The 18,322-nt window shown below is 39.3% G+C and overlaps 1 pseudogene; it reads left to right on the top strand.

Annotated features, from left to right (window-relative positions):
• The first annotated feature begins 241 nt into the window (after positions 1-241).
• On the top strand, positions 242-10,065 carry LOC140888087 (uncharacterized; annotated as a pseudogene).
• Positions 10,066-18,322: the final 8,257 nt, after the last annotated feature.

Genomic DNA, 18,322 nt, shown 5'->3' with positions numbered 1-18,322 from the left:
TCACTTCCGTGAAGAAGCTCTGCGCAACCAAGTAATTAAGTCTGAAGAAGAGAATAACAAAACAAAAGGAAAAATGGAGGCAGCTGAGATAGAGCATAAGCAGATGAAAGAAAGATTGGGGACAACACAGGACACCATAGCAGAGCTGTCTGGTGTTGTTAGCTACTTGACTAAACAAGTGGAGCATGAGAAGCAGTTGAGGCAGTAGTCCTGCGCAGAACATGGGCAGCATCGTCAACAGATGCGAGATCGCATCCAGCAGCTGGAAGCTCAAGTCCAGCAATTGCAGGGTACAGTGGCAAACTTGAATAATCATAATGCCATTCTACTCCAGGCCGTAAATCAACTGCAAGAAGAGGATTCCGAGGAGGAACCCGAGGAGGATCCGGAAGAAATAGAGGTCGAGGAGGTGCCCGTCGATGTTCTGGGGGATGGAGAAGTTATAGACTTAGATTAGTATGGATGCATTAGTTTTTATTCAGCTATGTTTTCTTGTCACTTATTTCCAATTCAGTTGTTGCTTTCAATTCCAAAACTATCAGTTGTTATTTCAATTCGGTTGTTATTCTAAAATTCAATGAATGGTCTTTTGTTTACCTATGTGTCCAACTTGTTAAGTTATTTTCTAATCCATAAATCTATCAGAATATTAGAAACTTTTACGTATGTAGGACATGGACGAGAGACCAGTACGCAACAATCGTAACCCACGCTATAGAATCCGCAACAACAACAATGAAGGGAACCCTCCGCCGCCACCACCACCGCAAGGGTTAGGCCTAAATCATGCTGACTTAGCGGCTATAGCAGCCATTGTGGCTAATACCCTTCAAGGGTTGGGAAACCCGCCTGCCAATGGAAATCCACCACCACAGGCAGTACAACAGGTGCAAGGGGTGAAGTATCATTACGAGTCACTGAGAAAGAATCGAGCCCAAACCTTTAAAGGAGATCCAGATCCTGAGGTTGGCCAAAATTGGCTCAAGCATATCGAGACTCAACTTCGCTTACTTGAGATTCCTGATGAGTTTAAGGTGGACGTAGTGAAACCCTTCTTGGAAGAAAAAGCAGCCAAGTGGTGGGAGGCAGTATCACCACCTATGACTGCAGCTGGTCCAATCACGTGGCGACAATTTAAGGATGTGTTCCTGAAGCAGTATTATCCTGCGGAAGTCAGATTGCAAAAATTAAGTGAGTTCGAAAATTTCACTCGGACTCAGGATATGACAGTGGTTGAATACACTTCAAAATTCAATTCACTTGGAACGTATGCTCCTACTATCATGGCTGATGATGTCTTGAAGATGCACCATTTCAAAAGAGGTTTGAGCAGTCGTATTCAGACAGCTTTAGCAGTATACCATGCCACAAGTTTCGCTGATTTAATGGGAGCTGCAATTCGAGCTGGGACCGATATCAAGCAAAGGGATGACGAAAACACGAACAAGAGACCTCTTGTGGGGCAATCTTCAACAGGAAAACAGCCATTCAAGAAACCATATCAGTTTATTGGAACAAACAAGAGCGCTCCTTCAAAACCAAGCAATCAAGAAATCAAAACATGTAGTACCTGTGGATTTAAACACTTCGGAGAATGCAGTAGAGCAAGTGGCGCCTGTTTTGGATGTGGGAAGACTGGGCACCGCATTGCAGATTGTCCACAAAACAAGGGAAAGAAACTGAGGAAAAAGGCAGTTCTACTCCGAATAAACCAAAGGAGAACAAGCCGAATACCCGAGTTTTTGCCATAACCCAAGAGGAGGTCGAGAATGCAAATAACGTTGTAGCAGGTACCATTTTAATCAATAAAACTTCTGCTTATGTGTTGTTTGATTGTGGTGCTACGCATTCATTTATATCTAAGAGGTTTGCTAAGAAGTTAGGGCTTACTCCTGAGATGCTTGTGGAACCTTTTAGAGTAGCAACTCCCACCAGCAAAACAATTGAAACACATAGGGTTCACAGATATTGCGTAATTAACATCAGTGAACACGTATTTCAAGCTGAACTCATTCAACTACACATGGTAGAATTTGATGCCATTTTAGGAATGGATTGGCTAGCAAATAATCATGCATTAGTTGATTGTCGCATGAAGAATGTCAAACTGCGAACTTCAAACCTCGACGAAGTCATTTATCATGGTAAAACCAAGGAGCAGAAGTCTCTTTTATTTGCTTCTCAAGCTTGGAAAGCTATGAAAAGTGGAGAAGACGTATACCTAGCCGTAGTAGGTGAGGTAAAGGAAGAAGTTACACTTGCATTAGAAGAGATTTCGGTTGTACAAGAATTTCCGGATGTGTTCCCTGAAGAACTCCCTGGAGTAATTCGTGACCGCGAGGTGGAATTTGAGATTAATCTAGAACCTGGTGCTGCACCTATATCAAAAGCACCATATCGAATGACTCCAGCGGAATTGAAAGAATTAAAAGAGCAACTGCAAGAATTGTTGGATAAAAAGCAAATACGACCAAGCGCATCTCCTTGGGGAGCCCCGGTTCTATTTGTGAAGAAGAAAGATGGGAGTATGAGGTTGTGTATCGACTATCGAGAACTCAATAAGATCACAATCAAGAACAGGTACCCACTTCCAAGAATTGATGATTTGTTTGACCAACTCAAAGGAGCTACAGTCTTTTCCAAGCTCGATCTAAGGTCAGGCTATCACCAATTGAAAGTCAAGGTAGAAGACGTTCCGAAAACAGCTTTTCGGACAAGGTATGGGCATTACGAATTCATGGTGATGCCTTTCGGGTTAACCAATGCACCGGCAGCATTCATGGACCTCATGAATAGAGTATTACAGCCGTTCCTCGACAAGTTTGTGGTGGTGTTTATTGACGACATCCTCGTATATTCACCAAGTGAAGAAGACCACAAAGAGCATCTCCGGCTCAATCTTCAGACGCTAAGAGAGAAAGAACTTTATGCCAAATTCAAGAAGTGTGAATTTTGGCTAAAGAGCGTCACCTTCTTGGGCCATATAATATCCAAAGACAGAGTATCTGTGGATCCCAAGAAAGTGGAGGCAGTTATGGATTGGTGATAAGTGTGTTTGGTATGCATTATTTTATAGCACTTTATGTTTAGTTTGCATGCATTTAAGTTATTTTTGTAAGTTTTATTAATGTTTTATGTTATGTGTTTGCATTAGACTCACCTGGTTGAATTTTGTAGGAATTTAAGAAAAATTTGGGATTTCTGTGCATACAAGGCGCGCGCGCGCGAGCCTCTTGCTCGCGCGTGCGCCTAAGGGAATTCCAGAGGCATCCAGGGCGAGGTACGCGTGGGCGAGCTCATGCCTCGCGCGCGCGCCGAAGAGATTTCCAGAGAGATGTAGAGAAGCCGCGCGCGCGAGGCTCCTCCTCGCACGCGCGCGTGTCCGTGACCTAAATTCCGAGTTTAATATTATTTTTAAGGGATTCTAATTGGGCGGCCCTATAAATAGAATTTTTATGCCCTTTTTACAGACTTTTGATCTTTTTGAGTACGGAAAAAGCTTACGGCGGCTGTGGAGCAAATTTCTTCAGAATTTCTTCTATTCTAGTATTTTTATTTTATGTTTTTAAACTTGATTTATTGAATCATGTTTATTATTGAGTAGTTTTCTCTTTCGATCAAGGCCACGTGATTGGGCCATACAATTTATGTAGAAAACTCGTTTGTTTATTTGAGATTTTTAGACTTGATTTGATTTTATTAATTATCGAATTTATATTTGTCTTACAAATTTCTTGGCCAGTTATTTGTTTGCTTGTTAATCGATTCCAAGTCGACAGAGGAGGTCTCGATTTTGATCACTTCGATAATCAACATAGTGTAAAACTGACTAGAAATAGAATTTGGTTTCATTATGCAGTTTAGGTGTTTACTGAATTTTCACAGCAATTTATGCATTCAAATTTGATTAGAATTATGAAAAATTAGTTCATCAATATTTGAATAGGTTTGATTGTTCTAGAAATAGTCCTTCGAACAAATTAGGAAAATTCCCGTGAATTAAGATTAAGTCTGACGTCTTAGATCGACTGCTTGTTACATGAATTGTCTGATACCTACGTGTGTTCTTGATTGAACTTTTCCTGAATTTGAATTAATCCAAATTTTCCAGCTGCTTTTTGGTTTATTTAATTTTATTTGCAAGTTTATTTGTTAGTTAAAAATCTGAAATCATCCTTTTAATTAGTCTAGATTAGGTAGAAATAAATATATTTTGGTAATCATTTTTATACAGTCCTTGTGGGTTCGACACTTGGACCTTTGTCCACTTTATTATAATTTGACCTGGTTCGCTTGCCAGTAGAATTTATTCATACCGAAATAACCGGTCAAGTTTTTGGTGCCGTTGCCGGGGACTGTTTATGATATCAGAATTTTTATTTCTCTTGAGATTAGACTGTTTTTTTTTTAAATAAAATTTTGAATTTTTTTATTTTCTTTTTGTTTGTTAGGTACTCGTCTGCTAGTGCATGCGTCGATCTAGATTTTTTAAAAATCTCCTACCACTCGACTTGGAGATAGAACGCACACTCAGAAAAATTTGTTGTGCTAAGAGAGATCTTAATCTGGAACTTAGTTCTGAGTTTGAGGAAGAGATGGCAGAAGAAGTTGACAACCGCACTGTTTGGGATCTTATTAGGCCTCCAGTTGAAGGTTATGGATCCAGCATCGTTCGCCCCGCTGTTGAGGCGAACATCTTTGAGCTTAAACCCTCCACTATTCAGATGATCCAACTTCAAGCATGGTTTGGAGGCACTTCTACTGAGGATCCTTACGCTCATATGGAGCGATTCTTGTTGATCTGCGACACATTCAAGTTCAATGGGGTAACCTCTGATGCAGTGAGACTACGGTTATTTCCATTCTCTCTATAGTGCGAAGCCTTGGAGTGGCTCGATGATCTGCCGACTGGTTGTATTACTACTTGGACGGGTCTTGTCCAAGAATTCCTAAAGAAATACTTCCCTCCTACGAAGATGGCTAAGTTATTCTCTGATATTATATCTTTCAAGCAAAAGGAGGGAGAATCTCTACATGCGGCGTGGAACAGGTTCAAAAAGATGTTGAGGACATGTCCTCAGCATAATCTTACTCAAATCCAGCAGACCCAGACATTCTACAACGGAACCGATTAGTCGGTTTGATCTATGCTGGATGCTGCTGCTAATGGATGCTTATTCAGGAAGACGCCAGCTGAAGCCTGGGAGATCATTGGAAATATGGCGGAGAGTAACATTGGATGGCCGGATGTAAAGAAGGAAAAGAAGGCCGGAGTTCTAGAGGTCGATGCTTTGATGGCCCTGAATGCTAAGATCGACGCTCTAACACATCAAGTAGCACTCATGAAAACAGCGCCAGCACAAGGGAATCTGAAAGAAGATCAGCAGTTGTTTGAAGTTGATGCTGTAAATTTTATGGGAAATCAAGGACGACAGCCGTACAACTCCTACAACAACAATTATAATCAGAACTGGCAGCCCAAGCAAGAGGAGAAGAAGCCGAGCTTCGAGGAAATAATGATGAAATATGTGGCGGGTACTGAGGCTCGCTTACAAAATCAAGAAGCTATGATGCAGAGGTTGGAAATTCAGATGGGTCAAATTGCTTCCTAATTGTCAAATTGTCCTACTGGATCTCTACCGAGCAACACTGAGCTTAATCCCAAAGGCATGAATGCAATTATGGTATTGACGAGATCACAATCTGAACAGTCTGAGGAGAAGCAGATGGACGAAGAAGAGACCATGGAGGGGCCGAAAAGTGCAGAAGTTATGGAGGATGTGCGTGTTGAAAATTCCTCCAAGGCAGGTAAGAAAGGTAAGACTTCGAAATTTGAAGTTAATGAAAATGTTGATTTATCTACTTTACCTTTCTCTCTTAGAGCTAAGCAACTATTATTTGATTCTCAATTTAAACAGTTTCTTGAAATTTTCAAGAAACTGCATATTAACATACCTTTTGCAGATGCTTTAGCTCAGATGCCGAGATATGCAAAGTTTCTGAAAGACTTGCTGAAAAATAAAAAGAAGCTGAATGATCTTACGCAAGTCACAATGAAGGAGGAGTGCTCGGCGGTGTTGCAAAAGAAGCTTCCAACAAAATTTCATGATCCAGGGAGTTTTTCTATACCCTGTCATATTGGAAGTCTGTCTTTTGATAATGTGTTGTGTGATCTAGGATCGAGTATAAATTTAATGCCAAATTCTATTGCTCGAAAACTAGGTGTTGAAAATATAGAACCTGCTGCTATCTCTCTTAAATTTGCTGATGGATCTATTAAATACCCGAGGGGGATAGTGGAGAATGTCCTAGTCAAGATAGATAATTTAATTTATCCTGTAGACTTTGTTATCCTTGACATGGAAGAGGATTAGAGGTTCCCCTGATTTTAGGACGTCCTTTTCTTGCTGCTAGTAGGGCATTGATTAATGTTGAGAGAGGAGAGTTGGTGCTGAGATTGAACGATGAACAAGTAATTTTTACTGTGTTTAAGCCGGCTCCTGAAAGCCCAATTTTAAAAACTTGTTCTGCTATTCATTTGATTGATATGATTGGTGTTGAAATTGATGCATGTCAGCAGGTGCAGTTGTCTGCAGGAATTGGTCAAGTGCACAAATTCTTTAATGGTGTAGCATGCAAGTGCCGGACTGATTCGAGTTTTTCACAGACGGTGGATAAACCACCTTGAATTTTGCCACTCAAGAGAAGAGTATAGTCGGGCTATTGACTATAAATTTACCGCTGACTGGGAGGCAACCCAGTGTTTTTGCTTTATCTTTTTATTTTGTTTTCACTTTTTGTTTTGTTTTTATTTGATTTTTGTTTCTTTCCCATGCCAGTTGGTCGTGCCTGCCAATATTCTAGAATGATGATACCGTCCCGAAGGATTCTATCAAGAAGGAAGAGGATGAATCGAAAATCAGGGGAGTGTTATTTTTGTTCTCATTGTGTTTTTGTTCGTCTTTGCATTTGTGTGTTTGTTATGCATTCTGTTCATTGTTCTGAAGCATTGAGGGCAATGCTTTGGATAAGTATGGGGGGTAGATTAGTTTTGTTTGTGTTGATTGTTTGCATTCATTTGGTATAGTTTATTGCATATAGTTCGTATTCATGCATATCATGATGTTTTGTGTTTATGTTGTCTGGCATGAGTAGGATGAGTCATAATAGCCAATGATGATGAAGTTTATGTTGAAAAAATGGTTTTTTGAAAAATTTTGATCTTGACTTGACATGAGAAACTGTAGGTTGAACCGTGAATATTTTTAAGCACGTATGTTAGACCAGTGAATTGTAGCGAAAGATTTGATGAAGTTTCTGTCTGTTTGACCATTGCACGACAATAGGTGGTTTGTGGATCTTGATTGTGTTCTATGAATTTTTATGAGGCTATAGTTTACCCTTATGATCTTGGGCGCACCTAAAAAAAAATTTATATACAATTCCATCCGGGCCTTGAAAGGATTAAAATCCTATAAAAAATTAAATTAAGGCTAAGTATGCGGATTAAATGGGATTGATGCTCCATCCGGGCTATAGACGAGGGGATTAGAAAGAAAAAATAGAATGATTTTTCATATCCTAGCCAGTTATAGCTAAGTCAGCGGGTAATTATTGGGGCTAAATCAATACCGGGTGCAAAATCTGAAGGTGTGTAATTCATTATCTCAAGGGAGGTGAGTTTAGTCTAGACGTCGTTGGAAGGATGGGCACTTGAAAAGTGAAACTTGCACTGATTTGTTATAGGTCGCTAAGAAGTCTTAAGATGAATTCGATCTAAGTTGCATGAAACTGGAATGACATTTCACACACACACGTTCACGTTAAACCAAAGGTGTATTATGAAAAGTTGAGAGAATATGCGTGATTTTGTTTTTGTGATTGAACTTCTCGGAGGCTGTGCACTCTCATGAATCATCCTTACTTATGTTTTTGTTTGCATTTTATTTTTTCATGTCTTGCTCGAGGGCGAGCAAGAGTTAAGTATGGGGGTGTTGATAAGTGTGTTTGGTATGCATTATTTTATAGCACTTTATGTTTAGTTTGCATGCATTTAAATTATTTTCATAAGTTTTATTAATGTTTTATGTTATGTGTTTGCATTAGACTCACCTGGTTGAATTTTGTAGGAATTTAAGAAAAATTTGGGATTTCTGTGCATACAAGGCGCGCGCGCGCGAGCCTCTTGCTCGCGCGTGCGCCTAAGGGAATTCCAGAGGCATCCAGGGCGAGGCACGCGTGGGCGAGCTCATGCCTCGCGCGCGCGCCGAAGAGATTTCTAGAGAGATGAAGAGAAGCCGCGCGCGCGAGGCTCCTCCTTGCACGCGCGCGTGTCCGTGACCTAAATTCCGAGTTTAATATTATTTTTAAGGGATTCTAATTGGGCGGCCCTATAAATAGAATTTTTATGCCCTTTTTACAGACTTTTGATCTTTTTGAGTACGGGAAAAGCTTACGGCGGCTGTGGAGCAAATTTATTCAGAATTTCTTCTATTCTAGTATTTTTATTTTATGTTTTTAAACTTGATTTATTGAATCATGTTTATTATTGAGTAGTTTTCTCTTTCGATTAAGGCCACGTGATTGGGCCATACAATTTATGTAGAAAACTCGTTTGTTTATTTGAGATTTTTAGACTTGATTTGATTTTATTAATTATCGAATTTATATTTGTCTTACAAATTTCTTGGCCAGTTATTTGTTTTCTTGTTAATCGATTCCAAGTCGACAGAGGAGGCCTCGATTTTGATCACTTCGATAATCAACATAGTGTAAAACTGACTAGAAATAGAATTTGGTTTCATTATGCGGTTTAGGTGTTTACTGAATTTTCGCAGCAATTTATGCATTCAAATTTGATTAGAATTACGAAAGATTAGTTCATCAATATTTGAATAGGTTTGATTGTTCTAGAAATAGTCCTTCGAACAAATTAGGAAAATTTTCGTGAATTAAGATTAAGTCTGACGTCTTAGATCGACTGCTTGTTACATGAATTGTCTGGTACCTACGTGTGTCCTTGATCGAACTTTTCCTGAATTTGAAGTAATCCAAATTTTCCAGCTGCTTTTTGGTTTATTTAATTTTATTTGCAAGTTTATTTGTTAGTTAAAAATCTGAAATCATCCTTTTAATTAGTCTAGATTAGGTAGAAATAAATATATTTTGGTAATCATTTTTATACAGTCCCTGTGGGTTCGACACTTGGACCTTTGTCCACTTTATTATAATTTGACCTGTTTCGCTTGCCAGTAGAATTTATTCATACCGAAATAACCGGTCAATTGGCCTAGATCAAAAACTGTAACTGAAATTCGAAGCTTTCTAGGTTTGGCTGGCTACTATCGAAAATTCGTGGAAGGTTTTTCCTCGATAGCTATACCTCTCACCAAACTCACACAAAAGAACTCTAAGTTCAACTGGGATGAAACTTGTGAAAAAAACTTTGAAATTTTGAAGAAAAAGCTAGAATCTACACCAGTATTGGCACTACCATCCGAAGACAAAGATTTTACCATCTATAGCGATGCATCAAAGGGGGGATTGGGATGCGTGCTCATGCAAGATGGAAGAGTAATTGCTTATGCTTCAAGACAACTAAAGCCGTATGAGCAAAACTACCCCACGCATGACCTCGAACTAGCCGCAGTGGTCTTTGCATTAAATATTTGGAGACATTATCTTTACGGTGCAAAGTGTGAAATATTCACTGATCATCAAAGTCTCAAGTACTTGTTTACTCAAAAAGAGTTGAATATGAGAAAGAGAAGGTGGATTGAACTATTGAAGGATTATGACTTGACAATAAGCTACCACCCTGGAAAAGCAAATAAGGTAGCTGATGCTCTGAGTTGGAAGAACATGGGTAAAGTAATTTTAGCCTCACTCTCAGCACAACCATGTCTTCGAGAAACAGTCAAGTTGAAACAGAGACAAGATCCTTCTTTAGCAAAACTCAGGGAGCAAGCAGGAGAAGGAAAGGCACCAAATCTTGAAATAGATTCTAATGGAGTTATGTGGATGAAAGGACGATTGTATGTACCTGACATTGACAATCTTCGTTAGGAGGTAATGTTCGAAGCACACAAATCAAAATTTTCAGTCCACCCCGGCAGCACCAAGATGTATTGAGATTTAAAAGGAAATTTTTGGTGGAATGGAATGAAGAAGGATGTTGCTGAGTTTGTGTCTCGATGTCAGGTATGTCAGAAAGTCAAAGATGAACATCAACGACTTGGAGGATTACTTCAACCTTTGGAAATTCCAGAATGGAAGTGGGAACATATTTCTATGGATTTTGTTGTCGGCTTACCCAATTCAAGGCAGAGTCATGACGGAATATGGGTAATTGTAGATAGACTTACAAATACAGCGCATTTCCTACCGGTCCGCATGAACTACAACCTGGATAAACTAGCTACCCTGTACATGGACAATATCATAAGATTACATGGCGTACCTGCTAGTATTTTGTCAGATAGGGACCCGAGGTTTGCGTCCAGATTTTGGAAAAGCTTTCAGAATGTCATGGGAACCAAGGTCACTCTCAGTACGTCCTATCACCCTCAAACTGATGGCCAAACAGAGAGAACGATCCAAACATTGGAGGACATGCTGAGGGCTTGTGCTCTAGACTTTAGTGGTAACTGGAGTGAACACTTGCCTTTAATCGAGTTTGCTTACAACAATAGTTACCACAGCAGTATTGGTATGGCACCATACGAAGCCTTATATGGGAGAAAGTGTCGCTCACCTTTATACTGGGATGAAGTAGGAGAGAAAACCATCACTGAACGTGAACTGGTTCAAGAAACGGTAGAAAAAGTAACCATCATCAAGGAAAGACTCAAAGCTGCTCAATATCGACAAAAGAGTTGGGCTGATATGAAGAGACGACAGTTGGAATTTGAAGTAGGTGAAAAGGCATATGTAAAAATCTCACCCATGAAAGGAGTTGTTCGATTTGGTAAAACTAGAAAATTGAATCCCAGATATGTCGGACCATTCGAGATTCTGGACAAAGTAGGAACCTTGGCGTATAGACTGGCCTTACCACCAGATATGTCAAGGATTCACAATTTCCATGTTTCTCAATTAAGAAAGTATATCCCAGATCCCAGTCATGTTCTTCAAATTGAACCTCTTGTAATTGAAGAGAGTCTAAATAAGGAGCTCAAATATGAAGAGGTTCCAATACGGATAGTGGATACCAAGGATCAAGTTTTGAGAAGAAGAACCATTCCATACGTGAAAATTCAGTGGTCTAATCACACGGAAAGGGAAGCCACTTGGAAGTTAGAGGAGAAGATGCGAAAGCTTTACCCATTCCTCTTTGAAGAACAACCCAATCCAAGTTTCGATGATGAAACTTCTCCCAAGGTGGGAGGAATGTGAAGCCACGTTTTTGTCATAGGCAATAATTGTAACAGCCACAATCAGTATGCAGATTAATGTTGCATGTATCAGCCAAGGATTGTAACAGCTAGAAACCAAGAGATTGTAACAGCTGAAATAATGAGGAATCATGGCTGTTAATGAACATTATTGGCCATGAATGAGGAAACCCTTTAACTGTTGATTTTCTCCTATAAATAAGTGGCAGAAACCTCAAGGAAATCACACAAATTTCGAGCACCACCACTTCACATTTTGGGTTCCAGCTCTGTCATTTTCGAGCAGACTTCTGTCGAAGTGTTGGAGCAAAAACTCTATCCAAATTCGAGCATACTTCTTGTTCCAGTTTCAAGCAATCACCTACAGCAAACTAAGCCGAGAAGCAGTGCCAAAGTTGATCAGGGAACCACATTTTCTATCCAGAACCGAGCAACTCATACTTCTACATGATTTGTTTATAAATCGAATACAATAAGAGGGCTTATATCTATATATGTTTTAAATGCGTTCATGATCTTGTTTGTGAAAATTCAATCGTACATGGCCTGGTTCATTCTTCTTTGAAATTCGTACATGTTTATTCTATGAAACTCCTTGTTATGCACTGTTAGAATTCGACTTAAGAAGTGGTAAGGAATTCTGAAAACATGATAAGCTATTATATGGCCCTGATGCGGTGGGTTATAATAACCGTTTAAGGCCTCGCACCCTTAGAGGAGTAAAAATTAGGGACTGATCAGTAGCCATGATTAACGAGATGAATAACAGTGCTATGTCTAAGTTTATGTTTCATTCATGATATGTGTTGATACTCAGTTTCAAGTTTTGCCTTGTTCTGATTTATGTTGCAACATGTGTTGGAACGTGCTTCCTTTGAACTCCTATATATATGTATATTCGACATTTGCATGTACGATTGGCCCCCTCTTGCTGAGTGTTTCCCAAAACACTCATCCCCCTTACTTCCCTTCCCAGATACCGAAGAACAGTTGGATAATGATGAGCAACATGCATTCTGGGGTTGGTGATCAAGTCTAAATTATGAAATTGCTAGCAGTCTTACTAGTTTTATTATCGTTTATATTTCGCTTCCGCTATTGTCATGTTTTGATATTGTAAAGACATTTCTGGATTTGTAAAAGACTGGTTGAAGACTATTTATACACTACATGACTTGTTGTTTTACGATTTAAAATTGTTAACAACGTCGATGCAACGTTCCGATCACGGGGCGTGACAAATAGTCTCAATGCGGAAAAATAAAGAAAGCAACGGTCATGGTTGTACATCGCCGGATACCATCAACTCTGGTGATCCTTCCCCTCGGCCTCAACATCAAACTCACCTGCACCAAGCAAGGGTACTGAGTCTAACGACTCAGCAAGTATAAACCGTGCAATAACAAGGGTTAAAAAAATACACGCGCAATACATAAAGTACTAATACTTGTACTAATTTGAACTTACTCTAAAAAGTTAGAATGATACAAGAGAATGAGACTTGGGATAAAAAAGAGAAGGCTTCATGTAAAGAACTCACACATCACAACAAAACTCATTCTTTAAAACTTTATCTCAATCCAAGCATTTAATCATAATTATCATCACTTTGACTTTTTCAATCAACTTTAACTTTCCTCTGTGAATTTAGTTTCTTCGATTGTGACCCTTTTTTTTGTTTTGATCGATTAATGGCTATAGTACTATGCTGGCAAGGAAGCCAAAATTTCTCCCGGCCCCGCATTGCCCCTCTGTGGTAAGGAAACCAAGATTTCTCCCAGCCCCTCCTTACACATCTAATTTGGTAAGGAAACCAAGATTTCTCCCGGCACCTCCTTACACGTCTGATTTGGTTAGAAAACCAAGATTTCTCCCGGCCCCTCCTTACACGTCTGGTTGGTAGGGAAACCAAGACGTCTCTCGGACCCTTCCTACAAGTCTGGTGTCACAACCAATTCACTTCATCCAAAAACTTTACTTTTATTGACTTCAACTTTTAACTTAACTCGAACATCAATTTTAAACTTTTACTTAACTCGAAACGCGAAGGTGTATATCAACTTGCTTAAAACTTTATTCAACTCGAAGGTTGAAAGCACACCCACACGTTATGCAATCTTAGGGGATGAAAACCTCGCTTAAAACAAGAAGGATTGGTGACTAAGTGGCTGCCTCTAGGTTAGCTACCCAAACCAAGACTCCATTTTACCTCATTCATAACTTACCTCGAGCGATCCAACCAAAAAGAACATAACTCGACCTTACCTTATCCGAATTAAATCCCGCTTGAACCGACACTCTCTTCACACTTTAAACTAACCCTAGGACCAGATTATAACATCCAAATCCAACCCAAACCGCCCAAATAAAACAGATTTCTGGACAACCCCTAAACCTCCTCAATTTTATCACCAACCACCTTGACTTAAAACGCCCTTATCCTATACAAAAATTACCCGAATTAAGCCCAATTTGTACCGACACAACCAAGACATCTTAAAAATGACCTAGGGCCATGCCACAGCCCAACCAGACCTCTCGATTAGCCCCCCCTGAACCGAGAACCAGCAACCATGAGAAATGAACTATCCCAACAATTCCAATCCTATGCTTCCAACTTCAACTCCATGCCTCTCTTGCATAGTTCCTCAACCCGATTACCCCATACACATAGTCATCAACTTCAGCTTATTATCCCTCCTTTACAACACTTCAAACCAATCCAAACTTCACTCAATCCATCATTTAAACCCCATTTCGATTAACTAAGGCATCCCCTAACACCAACTAATCTATTTTCAAAAATAAAGCTCAAACATCGCAAAATGACAAGCTGAAAATTTTGAACACAACAAACACTTCAAGATTCGATGTTTGCAAATAAATAAGTTCATAACAAATCCACCATTACATAAATTTTTGAATTTTAGGTTAAAACACCTCTGAAAATTTTGGAAATTTTCGAAATGCATCAAAACTCATCAAGTCTCAATTCACATTCATCATATGAAGTATTTAGCATCCAAAACAAAGGTGAAATTCGAAAATATAAGCATTCCCCGACTTTTTTCTACAACGAATCGAGCCCTAGCTTGCACAATAAAAGATTTTCGAAATTTAGTCTAAGAATCTAGCACAAAAACTAAATAGCTTGCTTGGTGGATCAAAAGAGAGCATACACTTTCCTTGGTTTGAAATGCTTAAAAAGACCGATGGAACCTAGCTGGAAACACAACACAGCAGCTGCTAGGCCACCTAAGACTCGAGCTTCGGCAGTGGAGGTGGCTGGACGGCGGCACGACGATCGGACTAGAGGCTGAAGGAGGAGTCGATGGGTTGAGAGATTCCTAGAGTGAAGCGGCGGGTTTGGGTCCTTGGGCTAGCTAGGATTTAATTTGTTGTGTAATTTAATTTATGTGTATAAGCCTTATAATAAGAAAGATATGATTTCTCTTGAATAATCTTTTGCTCAGCATGCAACAATTGAGCTTGGATGAAGGTGGTATCCACTATCTGAGACGAAGAGGGTGGAACAAATACAGCAGTGGCAGGGGCGGTGTTGGAAACATTTGCCACTACATTTTCAGCAACACCTGATTCAGACCATGGCATATCTATCTTTCTGTTTCCCCAAAGTAGAATAAAAATTTTCAAATCTTCTCCAGCATCAGTCAGACTTCCTCATCATCCTCTTCAATCCCTTGACTTACTAACATTGCATATATCAGAGAGGGATAAGGAAGCTTGAAAGTAATCTAGCTATAGTCAGCAAAGGCCTTGACTGTGTCAAACACTAGTCGGCCAAAATTGAACGCTGAACCTGTGCCAACAGAAAATAAGATCGGTGCCTGATGTTTGGTGACAATTGTAGAATTGCTGGAGGGAGTCCAGGTCTTCACAGCGGTCTTGTGCAACACAGAGTATAGAGATGTAAGCTTGGCAGCAGATAGTTTCTGTGGATGAATAGGAAACTTGGTTACAGAACCTCCAGTGATGATCGAAGTCATCTCATCCAAAGTAGGCAACTCAATAGCATCTTCATTTGGTGACTGAAAGAACCCATTGATTACTACAAGGCTAAATTCAACAATATGTCCCCTCACATACATTTTCCCATGTTTAGCATGCCGTTGGTCCTTCACGGCTTCAGTCAGGTTACAATAAAACTCCAGAAACAGTGGTCGACAATAAAGAATGCTCACAGTGGCAAGCATATTCCAAAGTTTGAAGACATTTACCAGATTTTGAGCTTCATATACTGGAAAATCTATGTTGTGGTCTTCATAGAAGTCACGATTGGCATATTGTTGCCAATCATTTGCAGTTTTCTCAGAATAAAAATAAGAAGAGTAGGAGCAGCTTATCTTGTAGTCTTCAGCCACAACAGCATCTAAGGTATTGTCAGGGGTGTCCGCAGCACCTTTCGAAACATACTCTTCTAGATCTTTCTCAGCATCTGAGGCTTCACTTGATTCAGAGCTAGAACTATCAGAGTGATGTGGGCGATTGTCAGCATACTCTTGAATCATATCTTTGTCGGGTTCATCGTCAGAAATAAGAGTAACAACATATTTCTGGCCCTTTGCTTGCTTCAAAACAGCCATGAATTGGCTATTGAGGATTCCTCATCATCAAAAAATTCCAGAGGAGTGGCAGTAGAAGATGATTCAGGAACAAAAATAGATGTAGAGGCATCTTTAACAACATCAGTAGGAGAGGCAGTTTGAGTCTCTGTGAAGAAGACTCACCCACAGACGAGGAATCATCAAATGATTCACTCTCAGCAGCAAATGGTATTGTAATTGCATAACTTGGTGTAGCAGCAGATTCTGTGTTGATTTCTTTGGACGAGCTTTAATCACAAAATCTTGATCGGCACTGTCATCCCTTGAAGAATACTCGGTATCAATTAAATAGGGACGGGATGACTGGCCCTTACCACGAAATCTCTTTGAAGCAGAGTAGTCGGGATTATATCCATCTTGTCTCTTTGATCGGCGATTCAAGGGTTTCGCAGGAAACACCTTGTTTAGAGTTGAAAAATCTGGCAAATTATCCATATCAAGTTCGTTTCCAGGCTCTCCTAGTGCAATGGATTCCAGGGGTACAAGTTCCTCCGAAACAGGAACAATAGCTTGCTTGTGCATAGGGTATGATGACAAGGGTGTTGGCACATCCTCCTCAACATCTGGCATGAACCCCATCTCAGTGCGAATATCATGAGAATCAAATCCCTTGCCTGCCATTTAGATTTTGAGAGAATTAAGAAACTGAGAAAAATTTAGGGCAGAAAATTGAGGGTTGAGAGAGTGATTGCGAGATAGGAGTAAAAGATAGAAAAAATATCCGAAAGATAGAACCACACACGGAATATAAACCCTGACTCCTTCTATCCCAATTACTCTCCCGATTTACTGACCTAACGGTAATAAGATCTCCAAACGGTAACAAAATCCAATTTCAATTAGGAAACCAATTTTTTATTTTTGGTAATAATTTTTGCCCAAATAATTTCCCAAAAATTTCCAAATTTAAACTCCTCATCAGAATACAACTCCACTGAACAAAATCAATCACAATCAAAATCAAAATTTCATTGGATAGAGAAAATCACTAAACTTTTATTCGATTAGAACACTTAACCTTTCAGCCAAATATATTCACCCAAAATAATATGCATGTCCAAAGTATGACTAAAACAAAATGTGAAAAAAACATAAAATGCAATCACATGCACAAAATATGTTGACAAGTGAAGTGTTATCCACGATGTGGGCAACATGTTCCAGCAACACTCAAGGATCCTCTGCACACTAAAGGAAAGATCTTCAAAGGACCCCTTTAGGTAGGTTTTTCATTTGCTTCTAATTTTCAATCAAATTTTATGATTGAGGCGATTACTTTTAATAATTTTGTTATTTTGAGTTTCTGAATTTGCGAAATCACTTTTCAATTGGAACACGATCATGGAATACACGAACATCCCTCCACTACTTCGTGATTTAGTCAGAAATCTTTATCAATTAATTCTCATTACACTGTAAAAACACTTTTGCAGAGAATCCTGAGTGAAAACTGGTCAATGGTTACAAAGTATCAAACACTTCACAACACATAGTGAATGCATGAATGCAACATGCCTAATGATCCTAAATATGCTCGTGCATGAAAAAGTGTTGTCGCAGGTGTTGGCAACACCCAAGACAACATCTCAGTTATGTATATAATGCACACATAATGAGAGATTTCCTTAAATTATAAAATCTCTCGAAATCCAAAGCTTTTGTAAATATCAGCCAATTGGTTATTAGTTCCAACAACTCAATATAGATCATGTATTTCTCGACCAAATCTCGAATGAAGTGATGTCTAATGTCAACATGTTTGGTTCGAGAGTGTTGTACTGGATTTTTAGAAATATCAGTGGCACTAGAATTATCACAGTACACAATAGGAGTATCACTCTTAATTCCATAATCATTCAGCATTTGATTCATCCATAGGAGTTGTGAGCAACAACTTCCTACAGCTACATACTCAGACTCTGCAGTAGAAAGTGAGACATAGTTTTGTTTCTTAATATACCATGATACTAAATGATTTCCCAAGTAGAAATATCCTCCTGAAGTACTCTTTCTCTCATCTAGATCTCCAGCCCACTCAGCATCACTAAACCCTGCCAAATTTGAATTGGTTTTTTTAGTGTACCACAAACCTAACTCCAAGGTACCCGCCACATATTTCAATATACGTTTCACAACCTTAAGATTTGTAACTTTTGGATTAGACTTGTATCTAGGACACAAACATACACTAAACATGATATCAGGCCTAGTAGCACTCAAATAGAGAATACTTCCAATCATGCTTTTGTAGAGGGTGTTGTCAACACCTTCGGCAACATCGTTCCTAGACAATTTTTCACTAGA

Source organism: Henckelia pumila, chromosome 3, assembly GCF_033568475.1.
Source record: "Henckelia pumila isolate YLH828 chromosome 3, ASM3356847v2, whole genome shotgun sequence".
NCBI classification, from domain to species: Eukaryota; Viridiplantae; Streptophyta; class Magnoliopsida; order Lamiales; family Gesneriaceae; genus Henckelia; species Henckelia pumila.
This window is presented reverse-complemented; position numbering and strand designations above follow the sequence as displayed.